Source organism: Oncorhynchus kisutch, linkage group LG1, assembly GCF_002021735.2.
Source record: "Oncorhynchus kisutch isolate 150728-3 linkage group LG1, Okis_V2, whole genome shotgun sequence".
Lineage (NCBI taxonomy): Eukaryota > Metazoa > Chordata > Actinopteri > Salmoniformes > Salmonidae > Oncorhynchus > Oncorhynchus kisutch.
In genome coordinates, this window is record NC_034174.2 from 15,473,360 (window position 1) to 15,492,075 (window position 18,716).

The window sequence follows — 18,716 nt, forward strand, 5'->3', positions numbered from 1 at the left end:
GACCATACCCCCTCGTCATTGTCCTCATCACCCATGGGGAAACTATACCTGCCCGCCACTGGATGGAGCACAATGCCAAAATTATGTCCTGAAGGGGCAGAGCCTTGTGTAGAAACAATGGGCTTTTGTCGTACTGCTATTCTGATAACCATCCCACACTGGGTTTGGGGATGTTGGCAACCAGTATCTTGCCCCCATTGACCTAGCCACTTGGGAGCACTGTTGCCACAGTAAATGCTTGAGGAGGAGAGCCCCGAGAACATGCTCACACCCTCGGCTTCCAGTTATGGTTGCTAGGTCTGCTCCTTCCCCCACTTCACAGAAGAATTAGCTTTCACCCGCTCTTGTTTGACCCAGCACGGCATCTGTGCCTAGACGTCCACCGCTGCCCAGAAGCACCAAGACGTTAAAAAAATCGACCTCAAAGCTACCCCCTGGCCCGGGGCAACCCGCCTCTGGCCTGAACTCTTTTCCTTATGCCTTGGGAACTGCCGAGCCACCCACACAAAGGATTTTCAGTAAAAGGACCATTAGAGCTGCGTCCTGTTTTTGTTTTTCCTTGACCCGGGCCTGTAAGGACTCCATAAACGAGCCAAACAACCACACCCCCAGCCTGGTAAACTTTGTTCAGCTGATCCGCCAAGAACTGGCACTATTTATTTGGAGGCACCATGCTAGGCCCCCTTGTTAGCCTTTGGAGCTAAGTCATTTGCCAGCTTTCCATCCATCGGAGGTGTGCAAATGAGCAGGGGAATCCCAGGTTGCCTTTGGCTCACCGGCAAAATCTTTAAACATGGGTGCGCAACGCTTCCCCACTGCAGGGACAAGAGGTAAATACCTTACCCCAAACCTGGAAGAACTCTACTGTGGGGGAAAGACGGCCAATCCACCCCTAGGTGATCTGCCACCCTACAGCACAGCTTCCTCAAAGTAGCATACTCTCCCTCGACAAATCCAAAGCCTTGGGCTTTAGGCTGCCCCAGACTGTCATCCGATTCACACTCTCAAAACACTCCATAGCCAACCAGGGATAGTATATCATCCCCGTAATCCAGACTCTGAACACTGCCAGAGAATGGGATGACACCCCAATCAACTCACACCACCACTGCTGCTCTCTCACAGCCTCAGAGAACTCCATTCCCGAGGTCGCTTCACCGGAAGACCCTTCGCCAGCAGCTCTAATCTTTCTCACAAAGTCAGCCCGACACCCAATGGAAGTTGAACCCAGCTCAATGGTCACACGATCTGGTCTGAGCTAAAGCCTCCTGAGCGTGTTTCCACCCCAGGCAAACAGGACAGTACTCATGAGTATCTTTCATTTTCATTGCAATATCACATGCCCTAGACCACGGTCGAAGGTTTAAACTCGGCCGGTTAGCCTTTTTGAACATATTCTTACCACTGGCCATCTTATTCAAGGAAAAAAGCAATGGCCACACAAGCGGAGCAGAAAGTGGTTAGCTTTTTGCAAACACCCAAAACTCACAACATTTACGGGGATAAGTACTCTCTCCCCTCTAACACACACTTAAGTCGGAGCCAAAATTGTGTAGTCTTCATGTGCTTGAAAAGTTTGTAAATTGCGTGACAAGTTCTTCCTTCAGGCGATCTGAAGAGCAAATCATTTAGGAAATTGATACGAGCCTCGGTATTATAGCCAGGAAGGTGGGGCTTTTGAGGGTGGGCTCAGCATCCGTTGGCCAGTTGGGTGTGATTTCAGTTTTCTTCAGGTAAATGTGATTGGTTATTGACTCCCCATAGTATGTTATACAGAGTGACCGACTAAAAGGGAGCACTTCACTGCACTGACAGCCATTTGAAAAAGACACAAAGGCTAAATAAAGCACTTCGTTAGGGACTGATGATCAACGCAGAGTACATCAATCTCTCTCTGAATATCAAAGAAATGAGGCACCAAAGATGGAACGCTCAGAAGGACTGCTCTCATTCGAGAGACTAAACTCACACGGGTGAGGGGACAAACCTGTATTCTTGATATTGCTGTCGAAGTAAAGTGTGATGAGTTCTCCATGATGCTCATTTGTTATGACTGAGTCTGCGCTGAGTCTGCCTGAGAGGAACACTGCTGTTAGAAGATTGATCTCTCTTGATCGCTCTTAACTTAGTCCCCTGGCCTATGGCTCCTTTAGGATAAACGAACAGTGTACTATAGCACAGATCATGTGTATTTCCATTCCCACTGCACGCTATGATAAACGTATGCTGAACTAAACTCACTGTGGAGTGTTTTGTAGCAGCTTGTCTTTACACCCCTCCATTAGGTATGTGTCTGGTAGCAAAAGATGGATGAGGTCTCTTAAGAGTGTGGGATGATCCTCTCTCTCTCTCTGCTTTGAGAAATGACCCTAGGCCCCCCTCATTGAGATGGAACACTCAGGGGAACATTGTACTAGTGCTACAGTACAACGTCCATTTGGCTCATTCTGTTTTATGATGTGGTGTATTTTATTACCAGTTAAGCCACTAATCTATGTCCAAATATCCTATCTATGTTACAAAGAGCACATGGAAGATGTATACATGACAACCACTAATGCGTTTATCTTCAAATAAGATCACACATATACTGTGCTTATCTGAGAGGCTGTTTTGTTATTGTAAACACCATTTATAACAAGTAATAGCTAGATTGATACAATGTAAAGCTTTAATCAAAAATGAATGGGCTTCACCGCAATCTACCGCAGATGGAGCTGTAAATATTGCTTTAGTATGTCTATATGTTGAGGTGAGACTGCAGTGGTTTATATACATGGTGTGGCCAGTCTCTGTGTGGGCTTACCCTCCATCAGGCCTTTCCCCTCGCAGAATGTACCCACTGCCCACCCACTTTGGTCATGGGAAAATACTATAGTGTTGCCCTTCCCATGTTCTCATGTATCCCCCTCTCTGTCTGTTTGCTCACAAGGCTTAACTCAATTTAAATTAGTATGTTTGTTGCATCCTATTCATTATCAACACCCCAGCAGGGATGTATTAGGAAGCTTTAGGAAAATACTGTTTTAAAGATAGGAAAAAAACACATAACATAATTCCACTATCTCTGTACTGTGTATGTATTTACCAGCTGGGGAGGCCAGGGCACCTATTGTTAGGTTCCCAATCTGACATCCCTGCTGGGGTGTTGATAATAATGGTACATTTAACATCCCTGCTGGGGTGTTGATAATAATGGTACATTTAACATCCCTGCTGGGGTGTTGATAATAATGGTACATTTAACATCCCTGCTGGGGTGTTGATAATAATGGTACATTTAACATCCCTGCCGGGGTGTTGATAATAATGGTACATTTAACATCCTTGCTGGGGTGTTGATAATAATGGTACATTTAACATCCCGGTTGGGGTGTTGATAATAATGGTACATTTAACATCCCTGCTGGGGTGTTAATAATAATGGTACATTTAATCGTTTCCTCATAATGGGATGCAGAGATTTGACAATAACATATTCTTTCTAACGTTGGCCAAAAGCCAAGCAAAGGCATGTCAGTGAGGACAGACAGAGCAAGCCAATTTATAACAAAAAAGTGATGAAGAGCAGGATTAGGATTAGTGTAAAACTAATCACATTGTGTGCAATAATGGTACAGCGGTAAACATCAAAGAAACAAGGAGCCTGCTATACCTCTCCACGGTGGGAGCTCCGGAGGTCTGTGACAAGGCGGGTCACGCGTGACTGCAAGGGGGAGATGATGATGATAGCCTGTTAGTTAGTGTGTGGTGTCTCCTCTGGACTGTAGGTCTACGGTTGGCCTGCACCCAGCTCCTCCACAGATAACAGTCTGATAACAGTCTGAGGTAATCAAAACAGAACATGGCAGATGAGATCTCCCCTTCAGTCTGTCAGCTTTACCCAGAGCAGCCACCGATAAGGCCTATCCATAACGCTACCAACAGCAACATCGCTGAGCTGCCTCTCTGAAGGAGCTGGTCTGACAGAGTCTGCCTGTCTGCCAGCTTGCCTGCCTGTCTGTCTGCCTGTCTGTCTGTCTGTCTGTCTGTCTGTCTGTCTGTCTGTCTGTCTGTCTGTCTGTCTGTCTGTCTGTCTGTCTGTCTGCCAGCTTGCCTGCCAGCCTGTCTGTCTGCTTTCCTTCCTGCCTGCCTGTCTGCCTGCTTGCCTGTCTTCTTGTCTGTCTGCCTGCCTGTCAGCCTGTATGCTGCCTGTCTACCTCCTGCCTGTCTGCCTCCTTTCTGGCTGCCTGCCTGTCTGTCTGCTGCATTGGATTCCTCTTCCAGGAATAAGACTCAGTAGATAGATGGGAAGACAACGAGACTAGTGGACTGGGAGACAGAGGATGATGAGAGAGTGCAAGGGACAGATACACAGATATGCACAGATACACAGATACAAACACAAATATAATTTACACAATACAACCTACTTACCAATTTATCACTATGGTATTACAGTTAATTATGACAAATAACAATATTCATGCCATGATAATCTATCACTGCTTAGACCGCTTTGCTGCCATTCCATGGTGGTTTTCTTTGGACAAACTTTCACCACATCAGTGCCAGTGTAAGTTGCTGTGGCTGGATCTGTCAGCCCCCTGCATAAGCTACACTGTCAGCATGAGAGGCTCCTAGCTAGCATTAAATGGAGTCTAGATATGTGTGGGCAAGATCTGAATCCTATCGAGGAGATCTTACTTAAATACCCTTATCCCCTCTATGCAACAACAAAGGGACGTTCTGCCGACATTCTGTATTCCGTGCGGTGAGAGTGCAAGAGGGAGGGAAAACGCTAGCAGACCAAAACGCAGCCTCTTTGCTTGCTGTATGATGTTTTAGAGGAGAGTCTGGCTGCTTTTGTTTGAAGAATGTGATAACAAAGCAAGATCAAATGAAGAGAGTCCAACAACGCCCTACTGTGACTTCAGAGATGGTGTGGAGGATGGATAGGAAGCTGGTTTTGACTATGGCTGTTAGGGATGTCTCATCATGGTTAGTTCCTACAGACCAGGGGTCGGCAACCTAAGGCACTCCAAGGTTTGACAAGCCACAAAAATGTTGTTTTATAAACTGGAGAAAACCTCTCGCCTCTGCTTCCAAATTCAAACCAAGGCAGCACTGAAGATGAGAGATTAGTTTTCACATGGCTAGCAGCTAGCAAGCCTTCTTCTTTTATTTATTCAAGTTCAGGGTGCAAAATTACATCAGCAAAGAAAAATAAGGCAGATGTCAGCTCATTTATTGTCTCTTGGACAAAGGAATACGGATTAGTTTTACTGAAGGATCGGTCTGTTTGCGCTTTCTGTTGTAAAACTGTTGTTCGTCGGACATCAAGTGTACGGCGCAATTTTGAAACGAGACATGAGGAAAACTTCAAGGATGAGGAGGACAAGTCTGAAGGAATCAAGAGGGCCGTGTCTAGGTGTGAAAGCAAAGTGTTTACAAATCTACATGCAGTCAAAAATCAAGCTACAGAGAGGAGCTACAAAGTTGCGCAGGGCATTGCTTAACATGGAAAACCGTTTACTAATGGGCAATATATCAAGCCGTCCATCCACCCAAAGACGGTCTCATCCTATCTTCCTTCTCATCCGGCCTGGGGAGGCCATAGGGCAGTGGCCCCCTGGTTCTGATGGCATCGGAATGTAGTGAGCTCATTCATTGTAGACAATCTTCTTTTCATGAACTGCGACCTACAATTCCATCTCACAGTCAACATTTTAGAACAGGAGTCTAATAATTGCCAGGTCAAATTTGAGTCTGTGATTAAATTTGGTCACTCATCAGTCACCTTACCCTGCCTCACCCTCTGTGTACTTAGCTGGGTCAGGAGGCTGAACTCTGTCACCACTAAAATGTCATCGAGCATCAGGGTCTCAGAGGCCCTAACACCAGTGTGTTTGTGTAGCAGAGGCAGTTTGAACCAACTACAGCTCTCATAATGAAAAATACTTGTTTCAGCTAGTCAGGTCTCAAGTTGTGCAGACAACTCGGGTCTTGATTCTTGCCAGTTGTATTTGTTTGATGTAGGTGGCGTGTAGTAGCGGGAGGGGGTAAGGGAAGGTGACGGGCTACAGGCCCAATTATACACGTCATCCTGAATGAGGTTTGATGTGTTAATTGGTGACTGGCTTGGCCAGCAGTGACAAACCCAACCCTCCACTGAATGGCATGAATGCCTTTTATTTGTACTCTACCAAATGGGGGGAATTTTAGACTAAACACAGCTCTCACTCATAAACATGGCCGGGTCATGTCCCAGTTAGGTTCTGGTTGGTGAAGTCATGGTAATCTCTGAGAAATATACCAGAGAGTCTTAATTGAACCATAAGAGCAACCTGTAGAATAGAGGTACTGTCTTGAAATGTGCCTACAACGTCTAGCTCTTTCACAGTTCCTATACATTAAACTGGTCACTGGCCATCAACTCACAGAGGCAGTATTTTCCAATAACTTGGAAGTACTTTTTCTGTCTAGGGGTCATTGTAATTTTTATGAATGTGCACTCAATAACACCCAAATGTATTATTTTGACTATAGTTATCCCCAAGTCTAGCCTTGTTCAGCTTGGAACACACTAGAGTTGTGACACTGGCTACATGGATTGGTGGCTCACTTTAGACTCCATTCTGTGGGAATCAGGATGCTAACTATTCATTCTGGATGGCAATTTCCCTCCAACTTCCCCATGTTCAACATGCAAAGTCTGTGTGACAAGACAAGTGGATGTACTTCAAGTGACATTATACACAGCTTCCCATAACGCTGGCCAGTTCTCTGGGTTACCATTAAACCTAAACAACTTTTGAGAGAGAGAGCGAGTGAGAGAGAGAGAGAGAGAGAGAGAGAGAGAGAGAGAGAGAGAGAGAGAGAGAGAGAGAGAGAGAGAGAGAGAGAGAGAGAGAGAGAGAGAGAGAGAGAGAGAGAGAGAGAGAGAGAGAGAGAGAAAGTGAGCAAGTGTGAAGGAGGGAAGGAAGAAAGAGTGAAATAGAGAACGTATAGCTCCAAGTCTCTGGAATGCCCCCTCTTAGGGGTCTGGAATGGCAGACAAGCCAGTCCGGACTCAATACAGAGAGACATCTAAAGAATGGACGCTAGGTCGTGGGAAATCTTGGTTGTCAGAGCCGTCGTTGCACAACACGCAAGTCATCAGGCACATACGTGACTGTGAAACTGAACAGACACACCAAAACAATTCCAGGAGATTACTGAGTGATGTCTTTAGATTGGGCCCCGGTCCTGTTATTGAGGTTTTCAGCAGTCATGAATATGCGTGTGCAGGCTGTTAGAGAACAGCACTCTTACCAGTATTTGAGTTAAAGCATGTGGTGAACAGAAATGATCCCAGCTCTGATTTTTGTCGGTTGTTGTCTACTGTTTTCATCACGCTGCACTATGATCGAATGGCATTGGGGGTTGTAATTATGTATTTTGCTTTGGCAATGTTGATAAAGATGAATGTGATTAAACAGAGGACGATGACATTGATGATGATAAAACAAATTAATATGATGTTGATGATAACAGCGATGATCAGACAACATGAGGATATTGTACAGTAAAACAGTTAACTGATGGGAATGAAAGAGGGGGTAGAGAGAGAGAGAGAGTGAGCACTGGGGAGGTAAAAAGATGGGGGGAGAAAATGAGTTGCCCGATGGTTTTTCTTGTCTCAGAGAGAGACATGAGATATCCAGTCATACAGTGCTAATCAGAGTGCACATTGCTAATCCACACAGAGGAGTCCCTGTGGAGCTCTGGGAGCCTGAGAGAGAGAGCAGCAGAGTCCTGTTTGATTTATCGCCCACTCCTTACTGGATTGTTATTGGATGTGAAATTAAATTAAATCCAGGCCGCTCGCTCCTGACTGAGTAATTATCACAGTACTTCCCGTGCAAGGCGAGCGGAAGGCGAGCGGAGCTTCAGAGCGACAGCACCAGCTCTGCTCACTGACGCGGGCACTGGGACGCAGGCTGCTGACTGATTGACAGGCCCCCCTGTAGTACGTGAGCTGTATGGAAGAGCAAACACTACACACACATAGTGCATGGAACAGTGGATACAACAAAATCATTGAAAGGCAAGGCCAGTAGGGCACTTCTCTGACACTGAAGGTATTTACACTGCAGGATTCATGACTCTACCATGGGCACTGAAACGTTAGAGCTCTTTATAGTGTATGTACATGCGTTGGTACTAAGTTTTCAACTCCTTTGTTCTGTTTTCACTGTTAGTAATTCATCTTTGTCCCTGATTATCTGTCACGTGTTGACATTCAACACAGTATACGTTGGAAGCTGAACAACAGAGATCAGAGTACTCATGATTTCTTCCTTCTTTGTGTGCAGTGGTTTGTCCTGATCTGATCCTGTTGATTTGGGCAGTGGGTGGGTGTAGTTTTCTAACTCTCTCTCTCACATCGGTTTAACACATGAGGATTTGTGTCGCTGGCTGGGTCTATCCTGGCCTCCGTTTTCGTCCACACAGGCTGTTTGTTACCACATGTTATGATGTCAAAACGCCCCAGTCATGAAAGCACTCCACCACCAATTGTCACACCCTGATCTGTGTCACCTGTCCTTGTGATTGTCTCATCCAGGTTTATTTTCTCTGGTGTATTTATCCCTGTGTTTCCTGTCTCTCTGTGCCAGTTCGTCTTGTACTGTATATTCAAGTCAACCAGTGTGGTTTTTCCCGGGCTCCTACTTTTCTATTCTCTTCTACTAATTGTCCCAGTTTTGATCTTTGCCTATTTTCTGGACTCCATTCCCACCTGTCTGACCATTCTGCCTGCCCTGACCTCGAGCCTGCCTGCCATTCTGTCTGCCCTGACCTCGAGCCTGCCTGACCATTCTGCCTGCCCTGACCTCGAGCCTGCCTGCCATTCTGCCTGCCCTGACCTCGAGCCTGCCTGCCATTCTGTCTGCCCTGACCTCGAGCCTGCCTGACCATTCTGCCTGCCCTGACCTCGAGCCTGCCTGCCATTCTGCCTGCCCTGACCTCGAGCCTGTCTGCCATTCTGTCTGCCCTGACCTCGAGCCTGCCTGACCATTCTGCCTGCCCTGACCTCGAGCCTGCCTGCCATTCTGTCTGCCCTGACCTCGAGCCTGCCTGACCATTCTGCCTGCCCTGACCTCGAGCCTGCCTGACCATTCTGCCTGCCCTGACCTCGAGCCTGCCTGACCATTCTGTCTGCCCTGACCTAGAGCCTGCCTGACCATTCTGCCTGCCCTGACCTCGAGCCTGCCTGACCATTCTGCCTGCCCTGACCTCGAGCCTGCCTGCCATTCTGTACCTCTGGATCTCTGAACTGGTTTTGACCTTTTGCCTGTCCACTACCATTCTCTTACCTACCCCTTTTGGATTGTTAATAAACATCTTGAACTCTAATCATCTGTCTCCTGTGTCTGCATCTGGGTCTCAGCTTGTGCCCTTGTACCAATACAGAATACAGTTGCTGGGCATCACACCAGTCATTTAGTATGTGTTGAATGTCTAATTGTCAATAAAAAAAGCATGCAAAATGCTTGTGAGATGAAACATGACAAGATGTGGGCTAAGTGTCTGGAACCTAGTTCACATAAAAATCATCTCGATTTCAGCTTGGTTTTGGGTTTATTTTTTAGGTAATGTTACCAGTCACAAAGACAATTTGTGGGTCTTTCAAGCCACAGTGTAAAATGACTGTAATCGGCCTGTGTGTAGCTGGTGTGGAGGAGTCAGGTGCAGGACAGCAGATATGAGTAATGAACGTTCTTTACTCAAGAATACAAATATATACAACACAATAAACTAGCCCACAATAACGGACCATATACATACAAACAATCACTCACAAAAAACATGGGGGAACAGAGGGTTAAATAATGAACAAGTAATCGGGGGATTGAAACCAGGTGTGTAAAACAAAGACAAAACAAATGGAAAATGAAAAATGGATCGGCGATGGCTAGAAGGCCGGTGACGTCGACCGCCGAAAGCCGCCCGAACAAGGAGAGGGACCGACTTCGGTGGAAGTCGTGACAATTTTGCAATTACAAAAAAATGTTGTGTGCGTAAGCATGCCTGTCAGTCAGTCCGTCTATCCGTTCGTCTGTTCGTGTGTCTCAGTATGCTTGTCAGTTAGTATGTCTATCTGTTCGTCCATTCGTGTGTGTCAGTATGCCAGTCAGTCAGCCTATCCGTCCGTTCGTCCGTTCATGTGTGTGTCAGTATGCCTGTCAGTCAGTCCGTCTATCCGTCCATTCATGTCCGTCAGTATGCCTGTGGTGTGTGTGCATGTTTGCTTTTAGGTGTTCTCTCTCTGGTGTGGCTGTTTCTCCCGAGGCTCACACTCCTGAGATAAGGCCAGAGTGGAGATAACACACACACAGGCCCAGGCCCAGGCCCACCCTCCTCACCCCTCATCCCCAGAGAGCCGACACACTGATAGCCTCATTCCCAGAACCTGATTTAGAGAGGCTCACACTATATAATTACCCCTCAGGCACAGATAATCACAATCTGTATCAATGACCAATTCGTTTAGGTATGGGATGGGGGCGTCTGTGGGGGTGGTGCGCTACGAGGGTGGTGGTGGGGGAGGGCATTAAATTGGCGTAGGAGGGATATAGATGCCAGGTGTTGGCACACCAACACACAGGGAATAAAGATAAGGGTTGGGTATTGGTGATGTCAGGTAATGCAATTGATAGATTTGTTATGTAGTGCATTCTATCAAGAGCTGGCATACGTCTTACATTTATAGACTATCCATTATAATGATATTCCTGTTTCCTTTGTTGTATATTATGGTGTATTACTTTGTACTCCAAATTGCCTAAAACACATGCAAATGTTTTAGGCTAATTTACAACAGTTTCAGGGATGTCCTGCCTAAATCTCAATATATTTCAGACTGTCTCTCTCTATCACAAACATCTGCCTAGCTAATGTATTCTCTGTGTGTGTCTGTCTCTCTCTCTGTGTCTGTGGGTCTCTCTCTGTGTCTGTGGGTCTCTCTCGGTGTCTGTGGGTCTCTCTCTCTCTGTGTCTGTGGGTCTGTGTCTGTGTCTGTGGGTCTCTGTCTGTGTCTGTGGGTCTCTGTCTTCTCACTCTTTCAATGACTGAGGTTAAATGAAGTAGAAAAGATCTACTACGTTTATTCATGTCTCACTGTGAGCCTAGTCTGCAGCCCCTCGGGCTCCAGGAGGTACAGACGTAACTAACCCAACAACTCTGTTTACTGGAGCAGTCAAAGGTCAGATGATTTAACAGACCTCTAACAGACAGATAAACAGGGTAATACGTTGAGATGGGTCCTCTGTATTGTCCAGACTGGAGATAAACCTTGATCTGTGTGGGTGGATCACTGGATTGGCTAACTCGAGAGGTCACTGCTGGGTGAACTCATGAGTTTCAGACATTGTAATAGAGGTTGCCACTGTCTCTGCCTCTTCTATACAGTTGGCCCTGTACATCAACGCTCCAGCAAGTTGCTTAAGTAGCCTTGACGACCTACTGGAGAATCCGCAGTGGATATAGAACTCATAAGAGGAGATTATGCCATTGACAAGACATATCCAAGTGAAAATGTATTTCCTCCATCCATAAAATACACATAAAAACACAACTTGTATTTCTTAAACCACCCCGCAGAATCTGACATCATCTCACAACCAGTTTGTTCTACATGTGTCACTGAGATGACACCCAGACACTTTTCCTTCGCTTAAACTTATTTTACAATGACCTACTAGTTGCTTACTTCAGTCCCCCACAGTCTTTTATAAGGCTGCATAATTTAATAGCTAAATTACTGAATCATGAGAACCCATTGGCTTTAATGTTGTAATCCAATTGCTTTTATGTTATTTGCCAGTGGAAAAACAGTCTCAGGCCTGTCCAAAGCATTCTTATTCTACTTCTTCCACTTATTCAGTACAGCTGCTTTTTGCCCTTAATATCATGACATAGAGTTGGTCATATTATTTATAGTTATTTCAAGATCCCTGTGTGCAGTGCAAATAACACTTTGGTGTCGTCACCTGAGGGACTGATACGAGCGGTGTGGAGATTGAATTGCGAGAACATTTTCCTCTTGAGGTTTGAAAACCAATCTAGGGGAGCTCTGAAATTCTCTGACTCTACAGTATCTATTCGTCCACCCCGTTTGTCTGAAAATAAAACAGAAAGGCCTGTTCAAATCAAGGGCCCTATGTAAACATACTCCAAGGAGGCCGAGACAATCATAGATCAGTGAAATGCAGCAGGGCCTGACATCATTGACATTCTGATCAGCTAATGAAGCCTGTGATTATCCTCTTGATTCCCCAGGAGTGATGCTGTCTGTCACTGCACCCAACATACAAACAGGCTGCCCTGGGATCTCTGGACAGATAATGACACGCAGAACGATCATTTTTAATACAGCACATAGCTGTCTGTGTCTATTTTACACTATAGTAATGGTTTTCCAAGTGATATACCTGTAGGATATTTGATAATAAATCAATAAGGTAAAATAAACTTGGTCGTTCAGCAGAAGGCACCTTGTGGTTCCAAATAACATTGAATGACCAGTTCTGTAGTTATTTTGAGTGCTGTTGGAGTACTATTATGAGTATTTGCTGAAAGACAGACCAGCTGAAAGACAGAGTAGCTCTGATGCCAAGTTTTCTGCTCTGAACCAAGAAATTAAGCCATTCTGCCAATCCAGATAAACACAATGGTTTCTGGGTTTGTATTTGACCTGTGACCCCATGGTGCTGCTGGAGTTGACTCTGATGACATGGCAACAGCTGGAGCTGTTATTCTTTCTGCTCATGGAGACTGTGTGAATGTGTGAATGGTGCGTCTGCTTTGAAGCTCAAGGAGTAAGCATGTATGCCGAGGTCCCTGTAATCAGAGACCCGGGGTGTGCAGGAGGAGGAGGTAGGGTGGTCATAAACACTTCTGAAGAATATCACTCTCCCTTCGCTCACCAAGACTCATGCCAAGGCGTTACAAGGGCTACGGCCAGTGAGATCAACCCTCTATATAGAGAAGATGGCCTATATGGAGGATGGACATATCTCCCATAAAATACCATTTCAAAGTCATCCATAATGGTTAGACTACCTGTGTAGTCTAACCATCACTGTAAGTCAATAATACACTTTATGCCAAACCAGAGGTGACATCCAAAGTAGCTTAGATTTAATCATGTGTGGGAGTTTGGTCGTACGTTAGCGGTAAGTCTAGGTTGTATGACAAAATAAGTTTTGATCTGGACTTTGATGGATTTAATACAGGTGCAGGTGGATACGTGCGAGTCCATTAACGTTTGAGCATGCCTGTGTGCCTGTCTGTGTGCCTGTGTGCCTGTCTGTGTGCCTGTGTGCCTGTCTGTGTGCGTGTGTATGTGTGTTTGCCTGAGCGTGTGTGTCTAGGGTTCTCACCAACATTGATTCATTCTAACACAGGTTGACAGTTCCCTTAGCGTGTTGATATATTCTACCACACATGTGCAGAGGATTGAAAAGTGTTTAAACCACGGGTCACCAAACAAGTAGCATAGGTTTGGTCTCTGTGAGGGAGTCCTGTCTCTACTGATCAAAGTCAGAGTGGGCAGTGGGGAGCAAATGGTATAGAGATGGCTCCTGCTTTTCAATTATTCTGCTCTGGTTTAGTAATGAAAAACACTTACTTTTTAAATTTCCTCAGAGAAATACATAGGCCTATGGCTACATAAATGCTATTTCCTGATACCTAAGGATTTCATGTGAAAACCAGTAGTTCTATAAATCCCCCATTTCATTTGCTGATCCCTCTCAGGACCTGAAGAAAGTGAACCAATTCACGACACATTGGCAGCTTGGTGACTGTGTTCCAGACTGGTTCATTCATTAAAAGTATTGGACACAGACCGAGGTCAAAGGTCACATCCTCTGTGGTCATTTGATGCCATTGACATGGCTGGAATCCCCTCTCCACCGGACCTACGCTCCACTAATATTTGCTTCCCAGTTTATTTGGTCTGAGGGGGCCTCTATATGGAGTCCAGACGGGGGAAATGAGAGCACAATAACCTCTTAAAAGTTCAGACTGGGACAGGAATGTCAATCTACACTGGATGGACCACAAATCTGGTAGAGTATTTCCTTTTCTGCAATGAATTAGTTATGGAAACGTATTATTATTATTTATTTATTTAATATTAATTAGGCGGTCTTTCATATTTCTTCCCAAATGTATTCACACTCCTTGACTGTTTCCACATGTTGTTGTGTTACAGCCTGCATTTAGAATGTATTGAATGTAGATATTGTGTCACTGGCCTACACACAATACCCCATAATGTCAAAGTGGAATTATGTTTTTAATTTTTGTAACTTTATTTTGACAAATTAATTAAAAATGAAAAAATTAAATTAAAATTATTTTTGAATGACTACCTCATTTCTGTACCCCACACATACAATTACCTGTGAGGACCCTCAGTCGAGCAGTGAATTCCAAACACAGATTCAACACAAAGACCACAGAGGATTTCCAATGCCTCACAAAGAAGGGCACCTATTGGTAGGTGGGTAAAAAAAAGCAGACACTGAATATCCTTTGAAGCTTGGTGAAGTTATTAATTACACTTTGAATGGTGCCCAATACACCCAGTCACTACAAAGATATAGGCATCCTTCCTAACTCAGTTGCCAGAGAGGAAGGAAATTGCTCAGTGATTTCTCAATGAGGCCAATGGTGACTTTAAAACAGTTACAGAGTTAAATGTTTGTGATAGGAGAAAACTGAGGATGGATGAACAACATTGTAGTTCCTTCACAATACTAACCTAAATGACAGAGTGAAAAGAAGGAAACCAGTACAGAAAAATATTACATGCATCCTGTGTGCAATAAGGCACTAAAGTAAAACTACAAGGAATTTGGCAAATAAATTAACTTTATGTCCTGAATACAAAGCATTATATTTGGGCAAAATCCAACGCAACACATCACTGAGAACCACTCTTCATATTTCCAAGCATGGTGGTGGCTGCATCATGCTATGGGTATGCTTGTCACAGGCAAGGACTAAGGATTTTTTAAGGATAAAAAGAAACAGAATAGAGATAAGCACAGGCAAAATCCAAGAGGAAAACCTGGTTAGGTCTGCATTCGAACAGACACTGTGAGACAAATTCACCTTCAGCAGGACAAGAAGCTGAAACACAAGGCCAAATATACACTGGAGTTGCTTACCAAGACAAAATGGACTATTCCTGAGTGGCCTAGTTACAGTTTTGACTTAAATAGACTTGAAAATATATGGCAATATGGCAAGACTTAGAAATGGCTGTCTAGCAATGATCAACAACCAACCTGACAGAGCTTGAATAATCCACGTGTGCAAAGCTCTTAGAAACTTACCCAGAAAGACTCACAGCTGTAATCACTGCCAAAGGTAACTCTAACATGTATTGACTGAGGGGTGTGAATACTTATGTAAATAAGATAATTCTGTATTTCATTTTCAATACATTTGCAAAAATACGTTTTCACTTTGTCATTATGGGGTATTGTGTGTAAAAAAAAAATATATATGTATATATATATATATATCATTTATCCATTTTGAATTCAGTCTGTAACAACAGAATCTGTAATAATTCAAGGAGTGTGAATCATTTCTGAAGGCACTGTAAATCATAGTGAGTAAAGATGATGTTTATGATGTTGTTCCTCTTTCAAACACTGCATTAGCGTGAAACCAAAGTCTTTAGTTTACTGCCCTGTAAAAGTCAGCTGAAGGCCTATGATGCAGACATTCTTTAGTATTAGCACGCTGATGCTCCACCAGGAGTCACTTACTCTAGTGCCTATTGTCAGGTCAGACTGTAGTACAGCAGCATTGTGCCAATGATCCCCATGGCACGTTAACAACGTTTAAAGCCATAGGGTCCTGTCTGCTGATTAGAAGGACAACACCCCCCAGTGGGAGCCAGTGGAGACTGACAGCCAGGCCATCTAGCCAGGCCATCTTTGTTACTCCTGGCCAGGGGAGTTGGAGTGGATGGCCTCTTTGGGATGTGACATCAGGGAGGGACAGGTGAATGCCATTGCTCATCCTTTTAAATGCATGAGACAGCTAGTCTAGATTTATGACCATAGCGCTCGGTGGGAGGGTGAGGGTAGAGTGCACCACGTCCACAATTATCACACAGGCTTGATTTGGTTTATACGACTCAGTCATGGTTGAAAGAGCAGACTGCTCCCTTAGCTTCATCTGGCCTCCCAAGTCAGGGAAAGATAGGGAGGGAGGTGGACGAGATACTAGAAATATGAGTGGTAACAGGTATGATATAAGGTTACCTTGCAATGGGAAACTACACTGAACACAAATATAAACGCAACATGTAAAGTGTTGGTCCCATGTTTCATGAGCTGAAATAAAAAAATCCCAGAAATATTCCATAATCACAAATAGTTTATTTCTCTAAAATGTTTGTTTACATCCCTATTGGTGAGCATTTCTCATTTGACAAGATAATCCATGCACCTGACAGGTGTGGCATATCAAGAAGCTGGTTAAACAGCATGATCATTATAAAAGTGTTGGGGACAATAAAAGGGGACACTAAAAGGCCACTTTAAAATATGCAGTTTTGTCACACAACAGAATGCTGCAGATGTCTCAAGTTTGGAGGGAGCATGCAATTGGCATGCTGACTGCAGGAATGTCCACCAGAGCTGTTGCCAGAGAATTGAACGTTATTTTCTCAACCATAAGCTCAACCAACGTCGTTTTAGAGAATTTGGCAATATGTCCAACCGGCCTCACAACCGCAGACCAAGTGAAACCGCGCCAGCCCAGGACCTCCACACCCGGCTTCTTCACCTGTGGGATCATCTGAGGGGGGGGGGGGGATGAGTTTGCTGAGGAGTATTTCTGTTTGTGGGGAAAAACAAATTCTGATTGGCTGGGCCTGGCTGCCAAGTGGGTGTGTCTATGCCCTCCCAGGCCCACCCAACAGTGATTTGTGAGAGTATGTTGAAACTAGATTCACCTTCATTTTGACATCAGGGGTTTTAAAACAGTACAAATAGTGTTACACTCTGACATGCCTTTGAGGACCTGCGAGGTTAGGCATCCATGTGTGTTAATGGCCCGGCTAGTTCACATGCTTTGGAGCCCTTGGTCAGACACATGAAATAGAGAGCGGGCAGGGCTGGACAAGGATGAAAGTACACGGTCCCTCCAAGCCAAGCCATTCCATCCACCTGCTATACTTCGTGCTACCATCTACCCTCCTCCCTGCTGCACCACACTACCTGTGGAGGGATTTTGGAGGATTAGGGCCCTGCTTAGGGACCTAGAGATATGCCAGCATTTTACATAGTCATTTAGTAGACGCTCTTATGTTGCCAGACAAGTTCAGCTTCTGCCTGCGTCTTCCATGGAGCTGTGGCTGGGAATCAATATCACGCAGGGACTTCCCATACGTCCACCCTGCCAGCTAGACTAGTGGTGTAGACAGAGGAAATATTAACGGTGGAGAACTGTTTGCATGTAAGATGAGGGGGGTTTCATGCTTTAAGCATGTGTGTGATGTTACAATATATAATCCATAATGTTTCAGAACACACCTAATATACTGAATGAGTGTCTGTATGAAAGAATAAGAATAAGAATAAGAATGTCTGGATTCTGTCCAGAAGAGAAAAGTAAAGCATGTCCCCTTACAGGCCTGAGGTATTTCTACACTCATACCATCACCAGACAGATGGGCTTCAGAGTCTATGGAGCACGAATCCTCTGGATGTGTGGCTGAGGTAAAGGAAGTTCACACACACACACACACACACACACACACACACACACACACACACACACACACACACACACACACACACACACACACACACACACACACACACACACACACACACACACACACACACACACACACACACACACACACACAACCTCTGTACTGGTCCATGACGAGAGGATAGAGCCTTTCCAAATAGCGGATGAGGTTTGTGGTCGTGCACCTGGCTTGGGTCTAGTCTGCTCCAGGTCTGGAAGTGGAGCCTCCATACTGCAGAGGGTTCTACGTGGGGTCAAAGACTGGCTGCATTGGCTCTGTGTGTATTTTCACACCCTGGTTTCTGTCTTTGTGAGCAGTGAAGAATGTGTGAAACGATGCACAGGCTCAGATAGGTCAGTATACATAGCCCTTTTTCTTAACAAAAAATGTTGGGGTTTGTTTCTCAACTAGTTCATAATCCTTCTCCAGCTTTCTATAATTTTCAGGGACTTCTAGATGGATTCTGAGAAATACATTGTAATATTACTGGTAGAACGACGTGACTCTATGGTGCCATTCATTGCATAGATGTCTTCCTACTGGAACACATTTTTACAAATCTCATGTTGATAAAATTACCTTTTTGTCTATCTTATTAACCAAACTGAATGTGAACTGTCGCCTCAAACATATGTTTGTGGTTTTCAGTATGATTGAATCCGGCACTGTGGACTTTCTGATTATCTGTAAAACTACTTTTGACGTACAAGGTGGACATTCACTTCCTGTGTGGTTTGTTCATAACTGTCAATTTGTGCTAAATGTAGTGAGTTTGTTCTCGTCTTGTGTTTCATGGCCTTTGCTTTCTGCCCTCCTGTATTCTCCTGCTGAGTAAATCCATGGCTGCCTACAAAGAGGACACAGTCCCCCAGTCCCCCAGTCCATAGGTTGAGCTCAGCCCTCC